General features: G+C 39.8%; 31 non-coding genes and 8 pseudogenes across 31 annotated transcripts; all 39 read right to left on the bottom strand.

Moving 5' to 3' along the window:
• Nucleotides 1–153: 153 nt before the first annotated feature.
• On the bottom strand, nt 154–272 carry LOC146013481 (5S ribosomal RNA). Its single transcript, XR_014446456.1, has one exon. It is a non-coding gene; the product is annotated as a 5S ribosomal RNA (ribosomal RNA).
• A 345-nt stretch (nt 273–617) lies between these two features.
• Nucleotides 618–736, bottom strand: LOC146013480 (5S ribosomal RNA). The gene has a single exon (XR_014446455.1). It is a non-coding gene; the product is annotated as a 5S ribosomal RNA (ribosomal RNA).
• A 346-nt stretch (nt 737–1,082) lies between these two features.
• On the bottom strand, nt 1,083–1,201 carry LOC146015668 (5S ribosomal RNA). The gene has a single exon (XR_014448582.1). It is a non-coding gene; the product is annotated as a 5S ribosomal RNA (ribosomal RNA).
• A 345-nt stretch (nt 1,202–1,546) lies between these two features.
• On the bottom strand, nt 1,547–1,665 carry LOC146017606 (5S ribosomal RNA). The gene has a single exon (XR_014450472.1). It is a non-coding gene; the product is annotated as a 5S ribosomal RNA (ribosomal RNA).
• Nucleotides 1,666–2,010: 345 nt separating this feature from the next.
• On the bottom strand, nt 2,011–2,129 carry LOC146014485 (5S ribosomal RNA). Its single transcript, XR_014447438.1, has one exon. It is a non-coding gene; the product is annotated as a 5S ribosomal RNA (ribosomal RNA).
• Nucleotides 2,130–2,474: 345 nt separating this feature from the next.
• Nucleotides 2,475–2,593, bottom strand: LOC146014841 (5S ribosomal RNA). Its single transcript, XR_014447783.1, has one exon. It is a non-coding gene; the product is annotated as a 5S ribosomal RNA (ribosomal RNA).
• A 345-nt stretch (nt 2,594–2,938) lies between these two features.
• LOC146016321 (5S ribosomal RNA) lies at nt 2,939–3,057 on the bottom strand. The gene has a single exon (XR_014449217.1). It is a non-coding gene; the product is annotated as a 5S ribosomal RNA (ribosomal RNA).
• A 345-nt stretch (nt 3,058–3,402) lies between these two features.
• On the bottom strand, nt 3,403–3,521 carry LOC146015187 (5S ribosomal RNA). Its single transcript, XR_014448115.1, has one exon. It is a non-coding gene; the product is annotated as a 5S ribosomal RNA (ribosomal RNA).
• A 345-nt stretch (nt 3,522–3,866) lies between these two features.
• LOC146016555 (5S ribosomal RNA) lies at nt 3,867–3,985 on the bottom strand. The gene has a single exon (XR_014449444.1). It is a non-coding gene; the product is annotated as a 5S ribosomal RNA (ribosomal RNA).
• A 345-nt stretch (nt 3,986–4,330) lies between these two features.
• Nucleotides 4,331–4,449, bottom strand: LOC146015102 (5S ribosomal RNA). Its single transcript, XR_014448033.1, has one exon. It is a non-coding gene; the product is annotated as a 5S ribosomal RNA (ribosomal RNA).
• Nucleotides 4,450–4,794: 345 nt separating this feature from the next.
• Nucleotides 4,795–4,913, bottom strand: LOC146015363 (5S ribosomal RNA). Its single transcript, XR_014448287.1, has one exon. It is a non-coding gene; the product is annotated as a 5S ribosomal RNA (ribosomal RNA).
• A 345-nt stretch (nt 4,914–5,258) lies between these two features.
• Nucleotides 5,259–5,377, bottom strand: LOC146014840 (5S ribosomal RNA). Its single transcript, XR_014447782.1, has one exon. It is a non-coding gene; the product is annotated as a 5S ribosomal RNA (ribosomal RNA).
• Nucleotides 5,378–5,723: 346 nt separating this feature from the next.
• Nucleotides 5,724–5,842, bottom strand: LOC146011055 (5S ribosomal RNA; annotated as a pseudogene).
• Nucleotides 5,843–6,187: 345 nt separating this feature from the next.
• Nucleotides 6,188–6,306, bottom strand: LOC146011032 (5S ribosomal RNA; annotated as a pseudogene).
• Nucleotides 6,307–6,651: 345 nt separating this feature from the next.
• On the bottom strand, nt 6,652–6,770 carry LOC146016111 (5S ribosomal RNA). Its single transcript, XR_014449012.1, has one exon. It is a non-coding gene; the product is annotated as a 5S ribosomal RNA (ribosomal RNA).
• Nucleotides 6,771–7,115: 345 nt separating this feature from the next.
• Nucleotides 7,116–7,234, bottom strand: LOC146015667 (5S ribosomal RNA). The gene has a single exon (XR_014448581.1). It is a non-coding gene; the product is annotated as a 5S ribosomal RNA (ribosomal RNA).
• Nucleotides 7,235–7,579: 345 nt separating this feature from the next.
• On the bottom strand, nt 7,580–7,698 carry LOC146010481 (5S ribosomal RNA; annotated as a pseudogene).
• Nucleotides 7,699–8,043: 345 nt separating this feature from the next.
• On the bottom strand, nt 8,044–8,162 carry LOC146017337 (5S ribosomal RNA). Its single transcript, XR_014450213.1, has one exon. It is a non-coding gene; the product is annotated as a 5S ribosomal RNA (ribosomal RNA).
• Nucleotides 8,163–8,507: 345 nt separating this feature from the next.
• LOC146013479 (5S ribosomal RNA) lies at nt 8,508–8,626 on the bottom strand. Its single transcript, XR_014446454.1, has one exon. It is a non-coding gene; the product is annotated as a 5S ribosomal RNA (ribosomal RNA).
• Nucleotides 8,627–8,971: 345 nt separating this feature from the next.
• LOC146011412 (5S ribosomal RNA) lies at nt 8,972–9,090 on the bottom strand (annotated as a pseudogene).
• A 345-nt stretch (nt 9,091–9,435) lies between these two features.
• LOC146014484 (5S ribosomal RNA) lies at nt 9,436–9,554 on the bottom strand. Its single transcript, XR_014447437.1, has one exon. It is a non-coding gene; the product is annotated as a 5S ribosomal RNA (ribosomal RNA).
• A 345-nt stretch (nt 9,555–9,899) lies between these two features.
• Nucleotides 9,900–10,018, bottom strand: LOC146013478 (5S ribosomal RNA). The gene has a single exon (XR_014446453.1). It is a non-coding gene; the product is annotated as a 5S ribosomal RNA (ribosomal RNA).
• Nucleotides 10,019–10,363: 345 nt separating this feature from the next.
• LOC146015955 (5S ribosomal RNA) lies at nt 10,364–10,482 on the bottom strand. The gene has a single exon (XR_014448861.1). It is a non-coding gene; the product is annotated as a 5S ribosomal RNA (ribosomal RNA).
• Nucleotides 10,483–10,828: 346 nt separating this feature from the next.
• Nucleotides 10,829–10,947, bottom strand: LOC146013477 (5S ribosomal RNA). Its single transcript, XR_014446452.1, has one exon. It is a non-coding gene; the product is annotated as a 5S ribosomal RNA (ribosomal RNA).
• Nucleotides 10,948–11,292: 345 nt separating this feature from the next.
• LOC146016565 (5S ribosomal RNA) lies at nt 11,293–11,411 on the bottom strand. Its single transcript, XR_014449453.1, has one exon. It is a non-coding gene; the product is annotated as a 5S ribosomal RNA (ribosomal RNA).
• A 345-nt stretch (nt 11,412–11,756) lies between these two features.
• On the bottom strand, nt 11,757–11,875 carry LOC146015101 (5S ribosomal RNA). Its single transcript, XR_014448032.1, has one exon. It is a non-coding gene; the product is annotated as a 5S ribosomal RNA (ribosomal RNA).
• Nucleotides 11,876–12,220: 345 nt separating this feature from the next.
• LOC146015362 (5S ribosomal RNA) lies at nt 12,221–12,339 on the bottom strand. The gene has a single exon (XR_014448286.1). It is a non-coding gene; the product is annotated as a 5S ribosomal RNA (ribosomal RNA).
• A 345-nt stretch (nt 12,340–12,684) lies between these two features.
• LOC146014839 (5S ribosomal RNA) lies at nt 12,685–12,803 on the bottom strand. Its single transcript, XR_014447781.1, has one exon. It is a non-coding gene; the product is annotated as a 5S ribosomal RNA (ribosomal RNA).
• A 346-nt stretch (nt 12,804–13,149) lies between these two features.
• On the bottom strand, nt 13,150–13,268 carry LOC146011054 (5S ribosomal RNA; annotated as a pseudogene).
• Nucleotides 13,269–13,613: 345 nt separating this feature from the next.
• LOC146011031 (5S ribosomal RNA) lies at nt 13,614–13,732 on the bottom strand (annotated as a pseudogene).
• Nucleotides 13,733–14,077: 345 nt separating this feature from the next.
• Nucleotides 14,078–14,196, bottom strand: LOC146016110 (5S ribosomal RNA). The gene has a single exon (XR_014449011.1). It is a non-coding gene; the product is annotated as a 5S ribosomal RNA (ribosomal RNA).
• Nucleotides 14,197–14,541: 345 nt separating this feature from the next.
• Nucleotides 14,542–14,660, bottom strand: LOC146015666 (5S ribosomal RNA). Its single transcript, XR_014448580.1, has one exon. It is a non-coding gene; the product is annotated as a 5S ribosomal RNA (ribosomal RNA).
• Nucleotides 14,661–15,005: 345 nt separating this feature from the next.
• On the bottom strand, nt 15,006–15,124 carry LOC146010480 (5S ribosomal RNA; annotated as a pseudogene).
• A 345-nt stretch (nt 15,125–15,469) lies between these two features.
• On the bottom strand, nt 15,470–15,588 carry LOC146017336 (5S ribosomal RNA). Its single transcript, XR_014450212.1, has one exon. It is a non-coding gene; the product is annotated as a 5S ribosomal RNA (ribosomal RNA).
• Nucleotides 15,589–15,933: 345 nt separating this feature from the next.
• Nucleotides 15,934–16,052, bottom strand: LOC146013476 (5S ribosomal RNA). Its single transcript, XR_014446451.1, has one exon. It is a non-coding gene; the product is annotated as a 5S ribosomal RNA (ribosomal RNA).
• A 345-nt stretch (nt 16,053–16,397) lies between these two features.
• On the bottom strand, nt 16,398–16,516 carry LOC146011411 (5S ribosomal RNA; annotated as a pseudogene).
• A 345-nt stretch (nt 16,517–16,861) lies between these two features.
• LOC146014483 (5S ribosomal RNA) lies at nt 16,862–16,980 on the bottom strand. The gene has a single exon (XR_014447436.1). It is a non-coding gene; the product is annotated as a 5S ribosomal RNA (ribosomal RNA).
• Nucleotides 16,981–17,325: 345 nt separating this feature from the next.
• On the bottom strand, nt 17,326–17,444 carry LOC146013474 (5S ribosomal RNA). Its single transcript, XR_014446449.1, has one exon. It is a non-coding gene; the product is annotated as a 5S ribosomal RNA (ribosomal RNA).
• A 345-nt stretch (nt 17,445–17,789) lies between these two features.
• On the bottom strand, nt 17,790–17,908 carry LOC146014810 (5S ribosomal RNA). The gene has a single exon (XR_014447753.1). It is a non-coding gene; the product is annotated as a 5S ribosomal RNA (ribosomal RNA).
• Between the last annotated feature and the right edge of the window lie 153 nt (nt 17,909–18,061).

Genomic DNA, 18,061 nt, shown 5'->3' with positions numbered 1-18,061 from the left:
AGTTGGAATTGGGCCTAAACAGTGTGGTAAGTCTTTAGGTGATTGCTATTGTGTCTGTTTGACCTCTTCCAAATGTCTGTACTGGCAATAAAAATAAAAAGTTTCCAATTTAAATAGCTAGAGAATAAAAACAATTTGCCTGTAATGTGAAAAAACCTACAGCACCTGGTGTTCCCATGTGGTCTCCCACCCAAGTACTAACCAGGCCCAACACTGCTTAGCTTCCAAGATCAGACGAGATTGGGCCTATCCAATGTGGTATGGCTGTAGGTGAGTTAAAGCCACTTTTTTGCCCTATTCTACTTCTATCACCAGGTAAGCTAATACAAAAGTTTCCTAACTGTATTGGCTTACTGAAAAAAATCATGTGTTGGTAATGTAAAAAGACCTACAGGACATTATATTAGCAGGGGGTCTTAAATTAAACTACTAAAGAGGCTCAACACTGTTTAGCTGCCAAAAGCAGTTGGAATTGGGCCTAAACAGTTTGGTAAGTCTTTAGGTGATGGCTATTGTGTCTGTTTGACCTCTTCCAAATGTCTGTGCTGGCAATAAAAAGAAAAAGTTTCCTATTTAAATAGCTAGAGAATAAAAACAATTTGCCAGTAATGTGAAAAAACCTACAGCACCTGGTGTTCCCATGTGGTCTCCCACCCAAGTACTAACCAGGCCCAACACTGCTTAGCTTCCAAGATCAGACGAGATTGGGCCTATCCAATGTGGTATGGCTGTAGGTGAGTTAACTGCATTTTTTTGCCCTCTTCTACTTCTATCACCAGGTAAGCTAATACAAAAGTTTCCTAACTGTATTGGCTTACTGAAAAAAAATCATGTGTTGGTAATGTAAAAAGACCTACAGGACATGATATTAGCAGGGGGTCTTAAATTAAACTACTAAAGAGGCTCAACACTGTTTAGCTGCCAAAAGCAGTTAGAATTGGGCCTAAACAGTGTGGTAAGTCTTTAGGTGATGGCTATTGTGTCTGTTTGACCTCTTCCAAATGTCTGTGCTGGCAATAAAAAGAAAAAGTTTCCTACTTAAATAGCTAGAGAATAAAAACAATTTGCTTGTAATGTGAAAAAACCTACAGCACCTGGTGTTCCCATGTGGTCTCCCACCCAAGTACTAACCAGGCCCAACACTGCTTAGCTTCCAAGAACAGACGAGATTGGGCCTATCCAATGTGGTATGGCTGTAGGTGAAATATGGGCACTTTTTTGCCCTCTTCTACTTCTATCACCAGGTAAGCTAATAAAAAAGTTTCCTAACTGTATTGGCTTACTGAAAAAAATCATGTGTTGGTAATGTAAAAAGACCTACAGGACATGATATTAGCAGGGGGTCTTAAATTAAACTACTAAAGAGGCTCAACACTGTTTAGCTGCCAAAAGCAGTTGGAATTGGGCCTAAACAGTGTGGTAAGTCTTTATGTGATGGCTATTGTGTCTGTTTGACCTCTTCCAAATGTCTGTACTGGCAATAAAAAGAAAAAGTTTCCAATTTAAATAGCTAGAGAATAAAAACAATTTGCCTGTAATGTGAAAAAACCTACAGCACCTGGTGTTCCCATGTGGTCTCCCACCCAAGTACTAACCAGGGCCAACACTGCTTAGCTTCCAAGATCAGAAGAGATTGGGCCTATCCAATGTGGTATAGCTGTAGGTGAGATACAGGCACTTTTTTGCCCTCTTCTACTTCTATCACCAGGTAAGCTAATAAAAAAGTTTCCTAACTGTTTTGGCTTACTGAAAAAAATCATGTGTTGGTAATGTAAAAAGACCTACAGGACATGATATTAGCAGGGGGTCTTAAATTAAACTACTAAAGAGGCTCAACACTGTTTAGCTGCCAAAAGCAGTTGGAATTGGGCCTAAACAGTGTGGTAAGTCTTTAGGTGATGGCTATTGTGTCTGTTTGACCTCTTCCAAATGTCTGTGCTGGCAATAAAAAGAAAAAGTTTCCAATTTAAATAGCTAGAGAATAAAAACAATTTGCCAGTAATGTGAAAAAACCTACAGCACCTGGTGTTCCCATGTGGTCTCCCACCCAAGTACTAACCAGGCCCAACACTGCTTAGCTTCCAAGATCAGACGAGATTGGGCCTATCCAATGTGGTATAGCTGTAGGTGAGTTAATGCCACTTTTTTGCCCTCTTCTACTTCTGTTACCAGGTAAGCTAATACAAAAGTTTCCTAACTGTATTGGCTTACTGAAAAAAATCATGTGTTGGTAATGTAAAAAGACCTACAGGACATGATATTAGCAGGGGGTCTCAAATTAAACTACAAAAGAGGCTCAACACTGTTTAGCTGCCAAAAGCAGTTGGAATTGAGCCGAAACATCGTGGTAAGTCTTTAGGTGATGGCTATTGTGTCTGTTTGACCTCTTCCAAATGTCTGTGCTGGCAATAAAATGAAAAAGTTTCCAATATAAATAGCTAGAGAATAAAAACAATTTGCCAGTAATGTGAAAAAAACTACAGCACCTGGTGTTCCCATGTGGTCTCCCACCCAAGTACTAACCAGGCCCAACACTGCTTAGCTTCCAAGATCAGACGAGATTGGGCCTATCCAATGTGGTATGGCTGTAGGTGAGTTAAACTCACTTTTTTGCCCTCTTCTACTTCTATCACCAGGTAAGCTAATACAAAAGTTTCCTAACTGTATTGGCTTACTGAAAAAAATCATGTGTTGATAATGTAAAAAGACCTACAGGACATGATATTAGCAGGGGGTCTTAAATTAAACTACTAAAGAGGCTCAACACTGTTTAGCTGCCAAAAGCAGTTGGAATTGGGCCTAAACAGTGTGGTAAGTCTTTAGGTGATGGCTATTGTGTCTGTTTGACCTCTTCCAAATGTCTGTACTGACAATAAAAAGAAAAAGTTTCCAATTTAATGAGCTAGAGAATAAAAACAATTTGCCAGTAATGTGAAAAAACCTACAGCACCTGGTGTTCCCATGTGGTCTCCCACCTAAGTACTAACCAGGCCCAACACTGCTTAGCTTCCAAGAACAGACGAGATTGGGCCTATCCAATGTGGTATGGCTGTAGGTGAAATATGGGCAATTTTTTGCCCTCTTCTACTTCTATCACCAGGTAAGCTAATAAAAAAGTTTCCTAACTGCATTGGCTTACTGAAAAAAATCATGTGTTGGTAATGTAAAAAGACCTACAGGACATGATATTAGCAGGGGGTCTTAAATTAAACTACAAAATAGGCTCAACACTGTTTAGCTGCCAAAAGCAGTTGGAATTGAGCCGAAACATTGTGGTAAGTCTTTAGGTGATGGCTATTGTGTCTGTTTGACCTCTTCCAAATGTCTGTGCTGGCAATAAAATGAAAAAGTTTCCAATATAAATAGCTAGAGAATAAAAACAATTTGCCAGTAATGTGAAAAAACCTACAGCACCTGGTGTTCCCATGTGGTCTCCCACCCAAGTACTAACCAGGCCCAACACTGCTTAGCTTCCAAGATCAGACGAGATTGGGCCTATCCAATGTGGTATGGCAGTAGGTGAGTTAAATTCACTTTTTTGCCCTCTTCTACTTCTATCACCAGGTAAGCTAATACAAAAGTTTCCTAACTGTATTGGCTTACTGAAAAAAATCATGTGTTGGTAATGTAAAAAGACCTACAGGACATGATATTAGCAGGGGGTCTTAAATTAAACTACAAAAGAGGCTCAACACTGTTTAGCTGCCAAAAGCAGTTGGAATTGAGCCTAAACAGTGTGGTAAGTCTTTAGGTGATGGCTATTGTGTCTGTTTGACCTCTTCCAAATGTCTGTGCTGGCAATAAAAAGAAAAAGTTTCCAATATAAATAGCTAGAGAATAAAAACAATTTGCCTGTAATGTGAAAAAACCTACAGCACCTGGTGTTCCCATGTGGTCTCCCACCCAAGTACTAACCAGGCCCAACACTGCTTAGCTTCCAAGATCAGACGAGATTGGGCCTATCCAATGTCGTATGGCTGTAGGTGAGATACAGGCACTTTTTTGCCCTCTTCTACTTCTATCACCAGGTAAGCTAATACAAAAGTTTCCTAACTGTATTGGCTTACTGAAAAAAATCATGTGTTGGTAATGTAAAAAGACCTACAGGACATGATATTAGCAGGGGGTCTTAAATTAAACTACAAAAGAGGCTCAACACTGTTTAGCTGCCAAAAGCAGTTGGAATTGAGCCAAAACAGTGTGGTAAGTCTTTAGGTGATGGCTAGTGTGTCTGTTTGACCTCTTCCAAATGTCTGTGCTGGCAATAAAAAGAAAAAGTTTCCAATATAAATAGCTAGAGAATAAAAACAATTTGCCAGTAATGTGAAAAAACTTACAGCACCTGGTGTTCCCAGGTGGTCTCCCACCCAAGTACTAACCAGGCCCAACACTGCTTAGCTTCCAAGATCAGACGAGATTGGGCCTATCCAATGTGGTATGGCTGTAGGTGAGATACAGGCACTTTTTTGCCCTCTTCTACTTCTATCACCAGGTAAGCTAATACAAAAGTTTCCTAACCGTATTGGCTTACTGAAAAAAATCATGTGTTGGTAATGTAAAAAGACCTACAGGACATGATATTAGCAGGGGGTCTTAAATTAAACTACAAAAGAGGCTCAACACTGTTTAGCTGCCAAAAGCAGTTGGAATTGAGCCGAAACAGTGTGGTAAGTCTTTAGGTGATGGCTAGTGTGTCTGTTTGACCTCTTCCAAATGTCTGTGCTGGCAATAAAAAGAAAAAGTTTCCAATATAAATAGCTAGAGAATAAAAACAATTTGCCAGTAATGTGAAAAAACTTACAGCACCTGGTGTTCCCAGGTGGTCTCCCACCCAAGTACTAACCAGGCCCATCACTGCTTAGCTTCCAAGATCAGATGAGATTGGGCCTATCCAATGTGGTATGGCTGTAGGTGAGATACAGGCACTTTTTTGCCCTCTTCTACTTTTATCACCAGGTAAGCTAATACAAAAGTTTCCACTCTGTATTGGCTTACTGAAAAAAATCATGTGTTGGTAAAGTAAAAAGACCTACAGGACATGATATTAGCAGGGGGTCTTAAATTAAACTACTAAACAGGCTCAACACTGTTTAGCTGCCAAAAGCAGTTGGAATTGGGCCTAAACTGTGTGGCAAGTCTTTAGGTGATGGCTATTGTGTCTGTTTGACCTCTTCCAAATGTCTGTACTGGCAATAAAAAGAAAAAGTTTCCAATTTAAATAGCTAGAGAATAAAAACAATTTGACTGTAATGTGAACAAAACTACAGCACCTGGTGTTCCCATGTGGTCTCCCACCCAAGTACTAACCAGGCCCAACACTGCTTAGCTTCCAAGATCAGACGAGATTGGGCCTATCCAATGTGGTATGGCTGTAGGTGAGATACAGGCACTTTTTTTGCCCTCTTCTACTTCTATCACCAGGTAAGCTAATAAAAAAGTTTCCTAACTGTATTGGCTTACTGAAAAAAATCATGTGTTGGTAATGTAAAAAGACCTACAGGACATGATATTAGCAGGGAGTCTTAAATTAAACTACTAAAGAGGCCCAACACTGTTTAGCTGCCAAAAGCAGTTGGAATTGGGCCTAAACAGTGTGGTAAGTCTTTAGGTGATGGCTATTGTGTCTGTTTGACCTCTTCCAAATGTCTGTACTGGCAATAAAAAGAAAAAGTTTTCAATTTAAATAGCTAGAGAATAAAAACAATTTGCCTTTAATGTGAAAAAACCTAAAGCACCTGGTGTTCCCATGTGGTCTCCCACCCAAGTACTAACCAGGCCCAACACTTCTTAGCTTCCAAGATCAGATGAGATTGGGCCTATCCAATGTGGTATGGCTGTAGTTGAGACATAGGCACTTTTTTGCCCTCTTCTACTTCTATCACCAGGTAAGCTAATAAAAAAGTTTCCTAACTGTATTGGCTTACTGAAAAAAATCATGTGTTGGTAATGCAAAAAGACCTACAGGACATGATATTAGCAGGGGGTCTTAAATTAAACTACTAAAGAGGCTCAACACTGTTTAGCTGCCAAAAGCAGTTGGAATTGGGCCTAAACAGTTTGGTAAGTCTTTAGGTGATGGCTATTGTGTCTGTTTGACCTCTTCCAAATGTCTGTGCTGGCAATAAAAAGAAAAAGTTTCCAATTTAAATAGCTAGAGAATAAAAACAATTTGCCTGTAATGTGAAAAAACCTACAGCACCTGGTGTTCCCATGTGGTCTCCCACCCAAGTACTAACCAGACCCAACACTACTTGGCTTCCAAGATCAGACGAGATTGGGCCTATCCAATGTGGTATGGCTGTAGTTGAGATACAGGCACTTTTTTGCCCTCTTCTACTTCTATCACCAGGTAAGCTAATAAAAAAGTTTCCTAACTGTATTGGCTTACTGAAAAAAATCATGTGTTGGTAATGTAAAAAGACCTACAGGACATGATATTAGCAGAGGGTCTTAAATTAAACTACTAAAGAGGCTCAACACTGTTTAGCTGCCAAAAGCAGTTGGAATTGGGCCTAAACAGTTTGGTAAGTCTTTAGGTGATGGCTATTGTGTCTGTTTGACCTCTTCCAAATGTCTGTGCTAGCAATAAAAAGATAAAGTTTCCAATTTAAATAGCTAGAGAATAAAAACAATTTGCCAGTAATGTGAAAAAACCTACAGCACCTGGTGTTCCCATGTGGTCTCCCACCCAAGTACTAACCAGGCCCAACACTGCTTAGCTTCTAAGATCAGACGAGATTGGGCCTATCCAATGTGGTATGGCTGTAGGTGAATTAACTGCATTTTTTTGCCCTCTTCTACTTCTATCACCAGCTAAGCTAATACAAAAGTTTCCTAACTGTATTGGCTTACTGAAAAAAATCATGTGTTGGTAATGTAAAAAGACCTACAGGACATGATATTAGCAGGGGGTCTTAAATTAAACTACTAATGAGGCTCAACACTGTTTAGCTGCCAAAAGCAGTTAGAATTGGGCCTAAACAGTGTGGTAAGTCTTTAGGTGATGGCTATTGTGTCTGTTTGACCTCTTCCAAATGTCTGTGCTGGCAATAAAAAGAAAAAGTTTCCTACTTAAATAGCTAGAGAATAAAAACAATTTGCTTGTAATGTGAAAAAACCTACAGCACCTGGTGTTCCCATGTGGTCTCCCACCCAAGTACTAACCAGGCCCAACACTGCTTAGCTTCCAAGAACAGACGAGATTGGGCCTATCCAATGTGGTATGGCTGTAGGTGAAATATGGGCACTTTTTTGCCCTCTTCTACTTCTATCACCAGGTAAGCTAATAAAAAAGTTTCCTAACTGTATTGGCTTACTGAAAAAAATCATGTGTTGGTAATGTAAAAAGACCTACAGGACATGATATTAGCAGGGGGTCTTAAATTAAACTACTAAAGAGGCTCAACACTGTTTAGCTGCCAAAAGCAGTTGGAATTGGGCCTAAACAGTGTGGTAAGTCTTTATGTGATGGCTATTGTGTCTGTTTGACCTCTTCCAAATATCTGTACTGGCAATAAAAAGAAAAAGTTTCCAATTTAAATAGCTAGAGAATAAAAACAATTTGCCTGTAATGTGAAAAAGCCTACAGCACCTGGTGTTCCCATGTGGTCTCCCACCCAAGTACTAACCAGGGCCAACACTGCTTAGCTTCCAAGATCAGACGAGATTGGGCCTATCCAATGTGGTATAGCTGTAGGTGAGATACAGGCACTTTTTTGCCCTCTTCTACTTCTATCACCAGGTAAGCTAATAAAAAAGTTTCCTAACTGTTTTGGCTTACTGAAAAAAATCATGTGTTGGTAATGTAAAAAGACCTACAGGACATGATATTAGCAGGGGGTCTTAAATTAAACTACTAAAGAGGCTCAACACTGTTTAGCTGCCAAAAGCAGTTGGAATTGGGCCTAAACAGTGTGGTAAGTCTTTAGGTGATGGCTATTGTGTCTGTTTGACCTCTTCCAAATGTCTGTGCTGGCAATAAAAAGAAAAAGTTTCCAATTTAAATAGCTAGAGAATAAAAACAATTTGCCAGTAATGTGAAAAAACCTACAGCACCTGGTGTTCCCATGTGGTCTCCCACCCAAGTACTAACCAGGCCCAACACTGCTTAGCTTCCACGATCAGACGAGATTGGGCCTATCCAATGTGGTATAGCTGTAGGTGAGTTAATGCCACTTTTTTGCCCTCTTCTACTTCTGTTACCAGGTAAGCTAATACAAAAGTTTCCTAACTGTATTGGCTTACTGAAAAAAATCATGTGTTGGTAATGTAAAAAGACCTACAGGACATGATATTAGCAGGGGGTCTCAAATTAAACTACAAAAGAGGCTCAACACTGTTTAGCTGCCAAAAGCAGTTGGAATTGAGCCGAAACATCGTGGTAAGTCTTTAGGTGATGGCTATTGTGTCTGTTTGACCTCTTCCAAATGTCTGTGCTGGCAATAAAATGAAAAAGTTTCCAATATAAATAGCTAGAGAATAAAAACAATTTGCCAGTAATGTGAAAAAACCTACAGCACCTGGTGTTCCCATGTGGTCTCCCACCCAAGTACTAACCAGGCCCAACACTGCTTAGCTTCCAAGATCAGACGAGATTGGGCCTATCCAATGTGGTATGGCTGTAGGTGAGTTAAATTCACTTTTTTGCCCTCTTCTACTTCTATCACCAGGTAAGCTAATACAAAAGTTTCCTAACTGTATTGGCTTACTGAAAAAAATCATGTGTTGATAATGTAAAAAGACCTACAGGACATGATATTAGCAGGGGGTCTTAAATTAAACTACTAAAGAGGCTCAACACTGTTTAGCTGCCAAAAGCAGTTGGAATTGGGCCTAAACAGTGTGGTAAGTCTTTAGGTGATGGCTATTGTGTCTGTTTGACCTCTTCCAAATGTCTGTACTGGCAATAAAAAGAAAAAGTTTCCAATTTAATGAGCTAGAGAATAAAAACAATTTGCCAGTAATGTGAAAAAACCTACAGCACCTGGTGTTCCCATGTGGTCTCCCACCCAAGTACTAACCAGGCCCAACACTGCTTAGCTTCAAAGATAAAACAAGATTGGGCCTATCCAATGTGGTATGGCTGTAGGTGAGATACAGGCACTTTTTTGCCCTCTTCTACTTCTATCACCAGGTAAGCTAATACAAAAGTTTCCTAACTGTATTGGCTTACTGAAAAAAATCATGTGTTGGTAATGTAAAAAGACCTACAGGACATGATATTAGCAGGGGGTCTTAAATTAAACTACTAAAGAGGCTCAACACTGTTTAGCTGCCAAAAGCAGTTGGAATTGGGCCTAAACAGTGTGGTAAGTCTTTAGGTGATGGCTATTGTGTCTGTTTGACCTCTTCCAAATGTCTGTGCTGGCAATAAAAAGAAAAAGTTTCCAATTTAAATAGCTAGAGAATAAAAACAACTTGCCAGTAATGTGAAAAAACCTACAGCACCTGGTGTTCCCATGTGGTCTCCCACCCAAGTACTAACCAGGCCCAACACTGCTTAGCTTCCAAGATCAGACGAGATTGGGCCTATCCAATGTGGTATAGCTGTAGGTGAGTTAAAGCCACTTTTTTGCCCTCTTCTACTTCTATTACCAGGTAAGCTAATACAAAAGTTTCCTAACTGTATTGGCTTACTGAAAAAAATCATGTGTTGGTAATGTAAAAAGACCTACAGGACATGATATTAGCAGGGGGTCTTAAATTAAACTACAAAATAGGCTCAACACTGTTTAGCTGCCAAAAGCAGTTGGAATTGAGCCGAAACATTGTGGTAAGTCTTTAGGTGATGGCTATTGTGTCTGTTTGACCTCTTCCAAATGTCTGTGCTGGCAATAAAATGAAAAAGTTTCCAATATAAATAGCTAGAGAATAAAAACAATTTGCCAGTAATGTGAAAAAACCTACAGCACCTGGTGTTCCCATGTGGTCTCCCACCCAAGTACTAACCAGGCCCAACACTGCTTAGCTTCCAAGATCAGACGAGATTGGGCCTATCCAATGTGGTATGGCTGTAGGTGAGTTAAATTCACTTTTTTGCCCTCTTCTACTTCTATCACCAGGTAAGCTAATACAAAAGTTTCCTAACTGTATTGGCTTACTGAAAAAAATCATGTGTTGGTAATGTAAAAAGACCTACAGGACATGATATTAGCAGGGGGTCTTAAATTAAACTACTAAAGAGGCTCAACACTGTTTAGCTGCCAAAAGCAGTTGGAATTGGGCCTAAACAGTGTGGTAAGTCTTTAGGTGATGGCTATTGTGTCTGTTTGACCTCTTCCAAATGTCTGTACTGGCAATAAAATGAAAAAGTTTCCAATATAAATAGCTAGAGAATAAAAACAATTTGCTAGTAATGTGAAAAAACCTACAGCACCTGGTGTTCCCAGGTGGTCTCCCACCCAAGTACTAACCAGGCCCAACACTGCTTAGCTTCCAAGATCAGACGAGTTTGGGCCTATCCAATGTGGTATGGCTGTAAGTGAAATAAAGGCACTTTTTTGCCCTCTTCTACTTCTATCACCAGGTAAGCTAATACAAAAGTTTCCTAACTGTATTGGCTTACTGAAAAAAATCATGTGTTGGTAAAGTAAAAAGACCTACAGGACATGATATTAGCAGGGGGTCTTAAATTAAACTAAAAAAAGAGGCTCAACACTGTTTAGCTGCCAAAAGCAGTTGGAATTGAGCCTAAACAGTGTGGTAAGTCTTTAGGTGATGGCTATTGTGTCTGTTTGACCTCTTCCAAATGTCTGTGCTGGCAATAAAAAGAAAAAGTTTCCAATTTAAATAGCTAGAGAATAAAAACAATTTGCCAGTAATGTGAAAAAACCTACAGCACCTGGTGTTCCCATGTGGTCTCCCACCCAAGTACTAACCAGGCCCAACACTGCTTAGCTTCCAAGATCAGACGAGATTGGGCCTATCCAATGTGGTATGGCTGTAGGTGAGTTAAAGGCACTTTTTTGCCCTCTTCTACTTCTATCACCAGGTAAGCTAATACAAAAGTTTCCTAACTGTAATGGCTTACTGAAAAAAATCATGTGTTGGTAATGTAAAAAGACCTACAGGACATGATATTAGCAGGGGGTCTTAAATTAAACTACTAAAGAGGCTCAACACTGTTTAGCTGCCAAAAGCAGTTGGAATTGGGCCTAAACAGTGTGGTAAGTCTTTAGGTGATGGCTATTGTGTCTGTTTGACCTCTTCCAAATGTCTGTGCTGGCAATAAAAAGAAAAAGTTTCCTATTTAAATAGCTAGAGAATAAAAACAATTTGCCAGTAATGTGAAAAAACCTACAGCACCTGGTGTCCCCATGTGGTCCCCCACCCAAGTACTAACCAGGCCCAACACTGCTTAGCTTCCAAGATCAGACGAGATTGGGCCTATCCAATGTGGTATGGCTGTAGGTGAGTTAAAGCCACTTTTTTGCCCTCTTCTACTTCTATCACCAGGTAAGCTAATACAAAAGTTTCCTAACTGTATTGGCTTACTGAAAAAAATCATGTGATGGTAATGTAAAAAGACCTACAGGACATGATATTAGCAGGGGGTCTTAAATTAAACTACAAAAGAGGCTCAACACTGTTTAGCTGCCAAAAGCAGTTGGAATTGAGCCAAAACAGTGTGGTAAGTCTTTAGGTGATGGCTAGTGTGTCTGTTTGACCTCTTCCAAATGTCTGTGCTGGCAATAAAAAGAAAAAGTTTCCAATATAAATAGCTAGAGAATAAAAACAATTTGCCAGTAATGTGAAAAAACTTACAGCACCTGGTGTTCCCAGGTGGTCTCCCACCCAAGTACTAACCAGGCCCAACACTGCTTAGCTTCCAAGATCAGACGAGATTGGGCCTATCCAATGTGGTATGGCTGTAGGTGAGATACAGGCACTTTTTTGCCCTCTTCTACTTCTATCACCAGGTAAGCTAATACAAAAGTTTCCTAACCGTATTGGCTTACTGAAAAAAATCATGTGTTGGTAATGTAAAAAGACCTACAGGACATGATATTAGCAGGGGGTCTTAAATTAAACTACAAAAGAGGCTCAACACTGTTTAGCTGCCAAAAGCAGTTGGAATTGAGCCGAAACAGTGTGGTAAGTCTTTAGGTGATGGCTAGTGTGTCTGTTTGACCTCTTCCAAATGTCTGTGCTGGCAATAAAAAGAAAAAGTTTCCAATATAAATAGCTAGAGAATAAAAACAATTTGCCAGTAATGTGAAAAAACTTACAGCACCTGGTGTTCCCAGGTGGTCTCCCACCCAAGTACTAACCAGGCCCATCACTGCTTAGCTTCCAAGATCAGATGAGATTGGGCCTATCCAATGTGGTATGGCTGTAGGTGAGATACAGGCACTTTTTTGCCCTCTTCTACTTTTATCACCAGGTAAGCTAATACAAAAGTTTCCACTCTGTATTGGCTTACTGAAAAAAATCATGTGTTGGTAAAGTAAAAAGACCTACAGGACATGATATTAGCAGGGGGTCTTAAATTAAACTACTAAACAGGCTCAACACTGTTTAGCTGCCAAAAGCAGTTGGAATTGGGCCTAAACTGTGTGGCAAGTCTTTAGGTGATGGCTATTGTGTCTGTTTGACCTCTTCCAAATGTCTGTACTGGCAATAAAAAGAAAAAGTTTCCAATTTAAATAGCTAGAGAATAAAAACAATTTGACTGTAATGTGAACAAAACTACAGCACCTGGTGTTCCCATGTGGTCTCCCACCCAAGTACTAACCAGGCCCAACACTGCTTAGCTTCCAAGATCAGACGAGATTGGGCCTATCCAATGTGGTATGGCTGTAGGTGAGATACAGGCACTTTTTTTGCCCTCTTCTACTTCTATCACCAGGTAAGCTAATAAAAAAGTTTCCTAACTGTATTGGCTTACTGAAAAAAATCATGTGTTGGTAATGTAAAAAGACCTACAGGACATGATATTAGCAGGGAGTCTTAAATTAAACTACTAAAGAGGCCCAACACTGTTTAGCTGCCAAAAGCAGTTGGAATTGGGCCTAAACAGTGTGGTAAGTCTTTAGGTGATGGCTATTGTGTCTGTTTGACCTCTTCCAAATGTCTGTACTGGCAATAAAAAGAAAAAGTTTTCAATTTAAATAGCTAGAGAATAAAAACAATTTGCCTTTAATGTGAAAAAACCTAAAGCACCTGGTGTTCCCATGTGGTCTCCCACCCAAGTACTAACCAGGCCCAACACTTCTTAGCTTCCAAGATCAGATGAGATTGGGCCTATCCAATGTGGTATGGCTGTAGTTGAGACATAGGCACTTTTTTGCCCTCTTCTACTTCTATCACCAGGTAAGCTAATAAAAAAGTTTCCTAACTGTATTGGCTTACTGAAAAAAATCATGTGTTGGTAATGCAAAAAGACCTACAGGACATGATATTAGCAGGGGGTCTTAAATTAAACTACTAAAGAGGCTCAACACTGTTTAGCTGCCAAAAGCAGTTGGAATTGGGCCTAAACAGTTTGGTAAGTCTTTAGGTGATGGCTATTGTGTCTGTTTGACCTCTTCCAAATGTCTGTGCTGGCAATAAAAAGAAAAAGTTTCCAATTTAAATAGCTAGAGAATAAAAACAATTTGCCTGTAATGTGAAAAAACCTACAGCACCTGGTGTTCCCATGTGGTCTCCCACCCAAGTACTAACCAGACCCAACACTACTTGGCTTCCAAGATCAGACGAGATTGGGCCTATCCAATGTGGTATGGCTGTAGTTGAGATACAGGCACTTTTTTGCCCTCTTCTACTTCTATCACCAGGTAAGCTAATAAAAAAGTTTCCTAACTGTATTGGCTTACTGAAAAAAATCATGTGTTGGTAATGTAAAAAGACCTACAGGACATGATATTAGCAGAGGGTCTTAAATTAAACTACTAAAGAGGCTCAACACTGTTTAGCTGCCAAAAGCAGTTGGAATTGGGCCTAAACAGTTTGGTAAGTCTTTAGGTGATGGCTATTGTGTCTGTTTGACCTCTTCCAAATGTCTGTGCTAGCAATAAAAAGATAAAGTTTCCAATTTAAATAGCTAGAGAATAAAAACAATTTGCCAGTAATGTGAAAAAACCTACAGCACCTGGTGTTCCCATGTGGTCTCCCACCCAAGTACTAACCAGGCCCAACACTGCTTAGCTTCTAAGATCAGACGAGATTGGGCCTATCCAATGTGGTATGGCTGTAGGTGAATTAACTGCATTTTTTTGCCCTCTTCTACTTCTATCACCAGCTAAGCTAATACAAAAGTTTCCTAACTGTATTGGCTTACTGAAAAAAATCATGTGTTGGTAATGTAAAAAGACCTACAGGACATGATATTAGCAGGGGGTCTTAAATTAAACTACTAATGAGGCTCAACACTGTTTAGCTGCCAAAAGCAGTTAGAATTGGGCCTAAACAGTGTGGTAAGTCTTTAGGTGATGGCTATTGTGTCTGTTTGACCTCTTCCAAATGTCTGTGCTGGCAATAAAAAGAAAAAGTTTCCTACTTAAATAGCTAGAGAATAAAAACAATTTGCTTGTAATGTGAAAAAACCTACAGCACCTGGTGTTCCCATGTGGTCTCCCACCCAAGTACTAACCAGGCCCAACACTGCTTAGCTTCCAAGAACAGACGAGATTGGGCCTATCCAATGTGGTATGGCTGTAGGTGAAATATGGGCACTTTTTTGCCCTCTTCTACTTCTATCACCAGGTAAGCTAATAAAAAAGTTTCCTAACTGTATTGGCTTACTGAAAAAAATCATGTGTTGGTAATGTAAAAAGACCTACAGGACATGATATTAGCAGGGGGTCTTAAATTAAACTACTAAAGAGGCTCAACACTGTTTAGCTGCCAAAAGCAGTTGGAATTGGGCCTAAACAGTGTGGTAAGTCTTTATGTGATGGCTATTGTGTCTGTTTGACCTCTTCCAAATATCTGTACTGGCAATAAAAAGAAAAAGTTTCCAATTTAAATAGCTAGAGAATAAAAACAATTTGCCTGTAATGTGAAAAAGCCTACAGCACCTGGTGTTCCCATGTGGTCTCCCACCCAAGTACTAACCAGGGCCAACACTGCTTAGCTTCCAAGATCAGACGAGATTGGGCCTATCCAATGTGGTATAGCTGTAGGTGAGATACAGGCACTTTTTTGCCCTCTTCTACTTCTATCACCAGGTAAGCTAATAAAAAAGTTTCCTAACTGTTTTGGCTTACTGAAAAAAATCATGTGTTGGTAATGTAAAAAGACCTACAGGACATGATATTAGCAGGGGGTCTTAAATTAAACTACTAAAGAGGCTCAACACTGTTTAGCTGCCAAAAGCAGTTGGAATTGGGCCTAAACAGTGTGGTAAGTCTTTAGGTGATGGCTATTGTGTCTGTTTGACCTCTTTCAAATGTCTGTGCTGGCAATAAAAAGAAAAAGTTTCCAATTTAAATAGCTAGAGAATAAAAACAATTTGCCAGTAATGTGAAAAAACCTACAGCACCTGGTGTTCCCATGTGGTCTCCCACCCAAGTACTAACCAGGCCCAACACTGCTTAGCTTCCACGATCAGACGAGATTGGGCCTATCCAATGTGGTATAGCTGTAGGTGAGTTAATGCCACTTTTTTGCCCTCTTCTACTTCTGTTACCAGGTAAGCTAATACAAAAGTTTCCTAACTGTATTGGCTTACTGAAAAAAATCATGTGTTGGTAATGTAAAAAGACCTACAGGACATGATATTAGCAGGGGGTCTCAAATTAAACTACAAAAGAGGCTCAACACTGTTTAGCTGCCAAAAGCAGTTGGAATTGAGCCGAAACATCGTGGTAAGTCTTTAGGTGATGGCTATTGTGTCTGTTTGACCTCTTCCAAATGTCTGTGCTGGCAATAAAATGAAAAAGTTTCCAATATAAATAGCTAGAGAATAAAAACAATTTGCCAGTAATGTGAAAAAACCTACAGCACCTGGTGTTCCCATGTGGTCTCCCACCCAAGTACTAACCAGGCCCAACACTGCTTAGCTTCCAAGATCAGACGAGATTGGGCCTATCCAATGTGGTATGGCTGTAGGTGAGTTAAATTCACTTTTTTGCCCTCTTCTACTTCTATCACCAGGTAAGCTAATACAAAAGTTTCCTAACTGTATTGGCTTACTGAAAAAAATCATGTGTTGATAATGTAAAAAGACCTACAGGACATGATATTAGCAGGGGGTCTTAAATTAAACTACTAAAGAGGCTCAACACTGTTTAGCTGCCAAAAGCAGTTGGAATTGGGCCTAAACAGTGTGGTAAGTCTTTAGGTGATGGCTATTGTGTCTGTTTGACCTCTTCCAAATGTCTGTACTGGCAATAAAAAGAAAAAGTTTCCAATTTAATGAGCTAGAGAATAAAAACAATTTGCCAGTAATGTGAAAAAACCTACAGCACCTGGTGTTCCCATGTGGTCTCCCACCCAAGTACTAACCAGGCCCAACACTGCTTAGCTTCAAAGATAAAACAAGATTGGGCCTATCCAATGTGGTATGGCTGTAGGTGAGATACAGGCACTTTTTTGCCCTCTTCTACTTCTATCACCAGGTAAGCTAATACAAAAGTTTCCTAACTGTATTGGCTTACTGAAAAAAATCATGTGTTGGTAATGTAAAAAGACCTACAGGACATGATATTAGCAGGGGGTCTTAAATTAAACTACTAAAGAGGCTCAACACTGTTTAGCTGCCAAAAGCAGTTGGAATTGGGCCTAAACAGTGTGGTAAGTCTTTAGGTGATGGCTATTGTGTCTGTTTGACCTCTTCCAAATGTCTGTGCTGGCAATAAAAAGAAAAAGTTTCCAATTTAAATAGCTAGAGAATAAAAACAACTTGCCAGTAATGTGAAAAAACCTACAGCACCTGGTGTTCCCATGTGGTCTCCCACCCAAGTACTAACCAGGCCCAACACTGCTTAGCTTCCAAGATCAGACGAGATTGGGCCTATCCAATGTGGTATAGCTGTAGGTGAGTTAAAGCCACTTTTTTGCCCTCTTCTACTTCTATTACCAGGTAAGCTAATACAAAAGTTTCCTAACTGTATTGGCTTACTGAAAAAAATCATGTGTTGGTAATGTAAAAAGACCTACAGGACATGATATTAGCAGGGGGTCTTAAATTAAACTACAAAATAGGCTCAACACTGTTTAGCTGCCAAAAGCAGTTGGAATTGAGCCGAAACATTGTGGTAAGTCTTTAGGTGATGGCTATTGTGTCTGTTTGACCTCTTCCAAATGTCTGTGCTGGCAATAAAATGAAAAAGTTTCCAATATAAATAGCTAGAGAATAAAAACAATTTGCCAGTAATGTGAAAAAACCTACAGCACCTGGTGTTCCCATGTGGTCTCCCACCCAAGTACTAACCAGGCCCAACACTGCTTAGCTTCCAAGATCAGACGAGATTGGGCCTATCCAATGTGGTATGGCTGTAGGTGAGTTAAATTCACTTTTTTGCCCTCTTCTACTTCTATCACCAGGTAAGCTAATACAAAAGTTTCCTAACTGTATTGGCTTACTGAAAAAAATCATGTGTTGGTAATGTAAAAAGACCTACAGGACATGATATTAGCAGGGGGTCTTAAATTAAACTACTAAAGAGGCTCAACACTGTTTAGCTGCCAAAAGCAGTTGGAATTGGGCCTAAACAGTGTGGTAAGTCTTTAGGTGATGGCTATTGTGTCTGTTTGACCTCTTCCAAATGTCTGTACTGGCAATAAAATGAAAAAGTTTCCAATATAAATAGCTAGAGAATAAAAACAATTTGCTAGTAATGTGAAAAAACCTACAGCACCTGGTGTTCCCAGGTGGTCTCCCACCCAAGTACTAACCAGGCCCAACACTGCTTAGCTTCCAAGATCAGACGAGTTTGGGCCTATCCAATGTGGTATGGCTGTAGGTGAAATAAAGGCACTTTTTTGCCCTCTTCTACTTCTATCACCAGGTAAGCTAATACAAAAGTTTCCTAACTGTATTGGCTTACTGAAAAAAATCATGTGTTGGTAAAGTAAAAAGACCTACAGGACATGATATTAGCAGGGGGTCTTAAATTAA

This window comes from Crinia signifera, chromosome 6, assembly GCF_055691185.1.
Source record: "Crinia signifera chromosome 6, ASM5569118v1, whole genome shotgun sequence".
NCBI classification, from domain to species: domain Eukaryota; kingdom Metazoa; phylum Chordata; class Amphibia; order Anura; family Myobatrachidae; genus Crinia; species Crinia signifera.
Note: the sequence above shows the minus strand (reverse complement) of the source record. Positions and strands in the feature narration are given on the sequence as shown.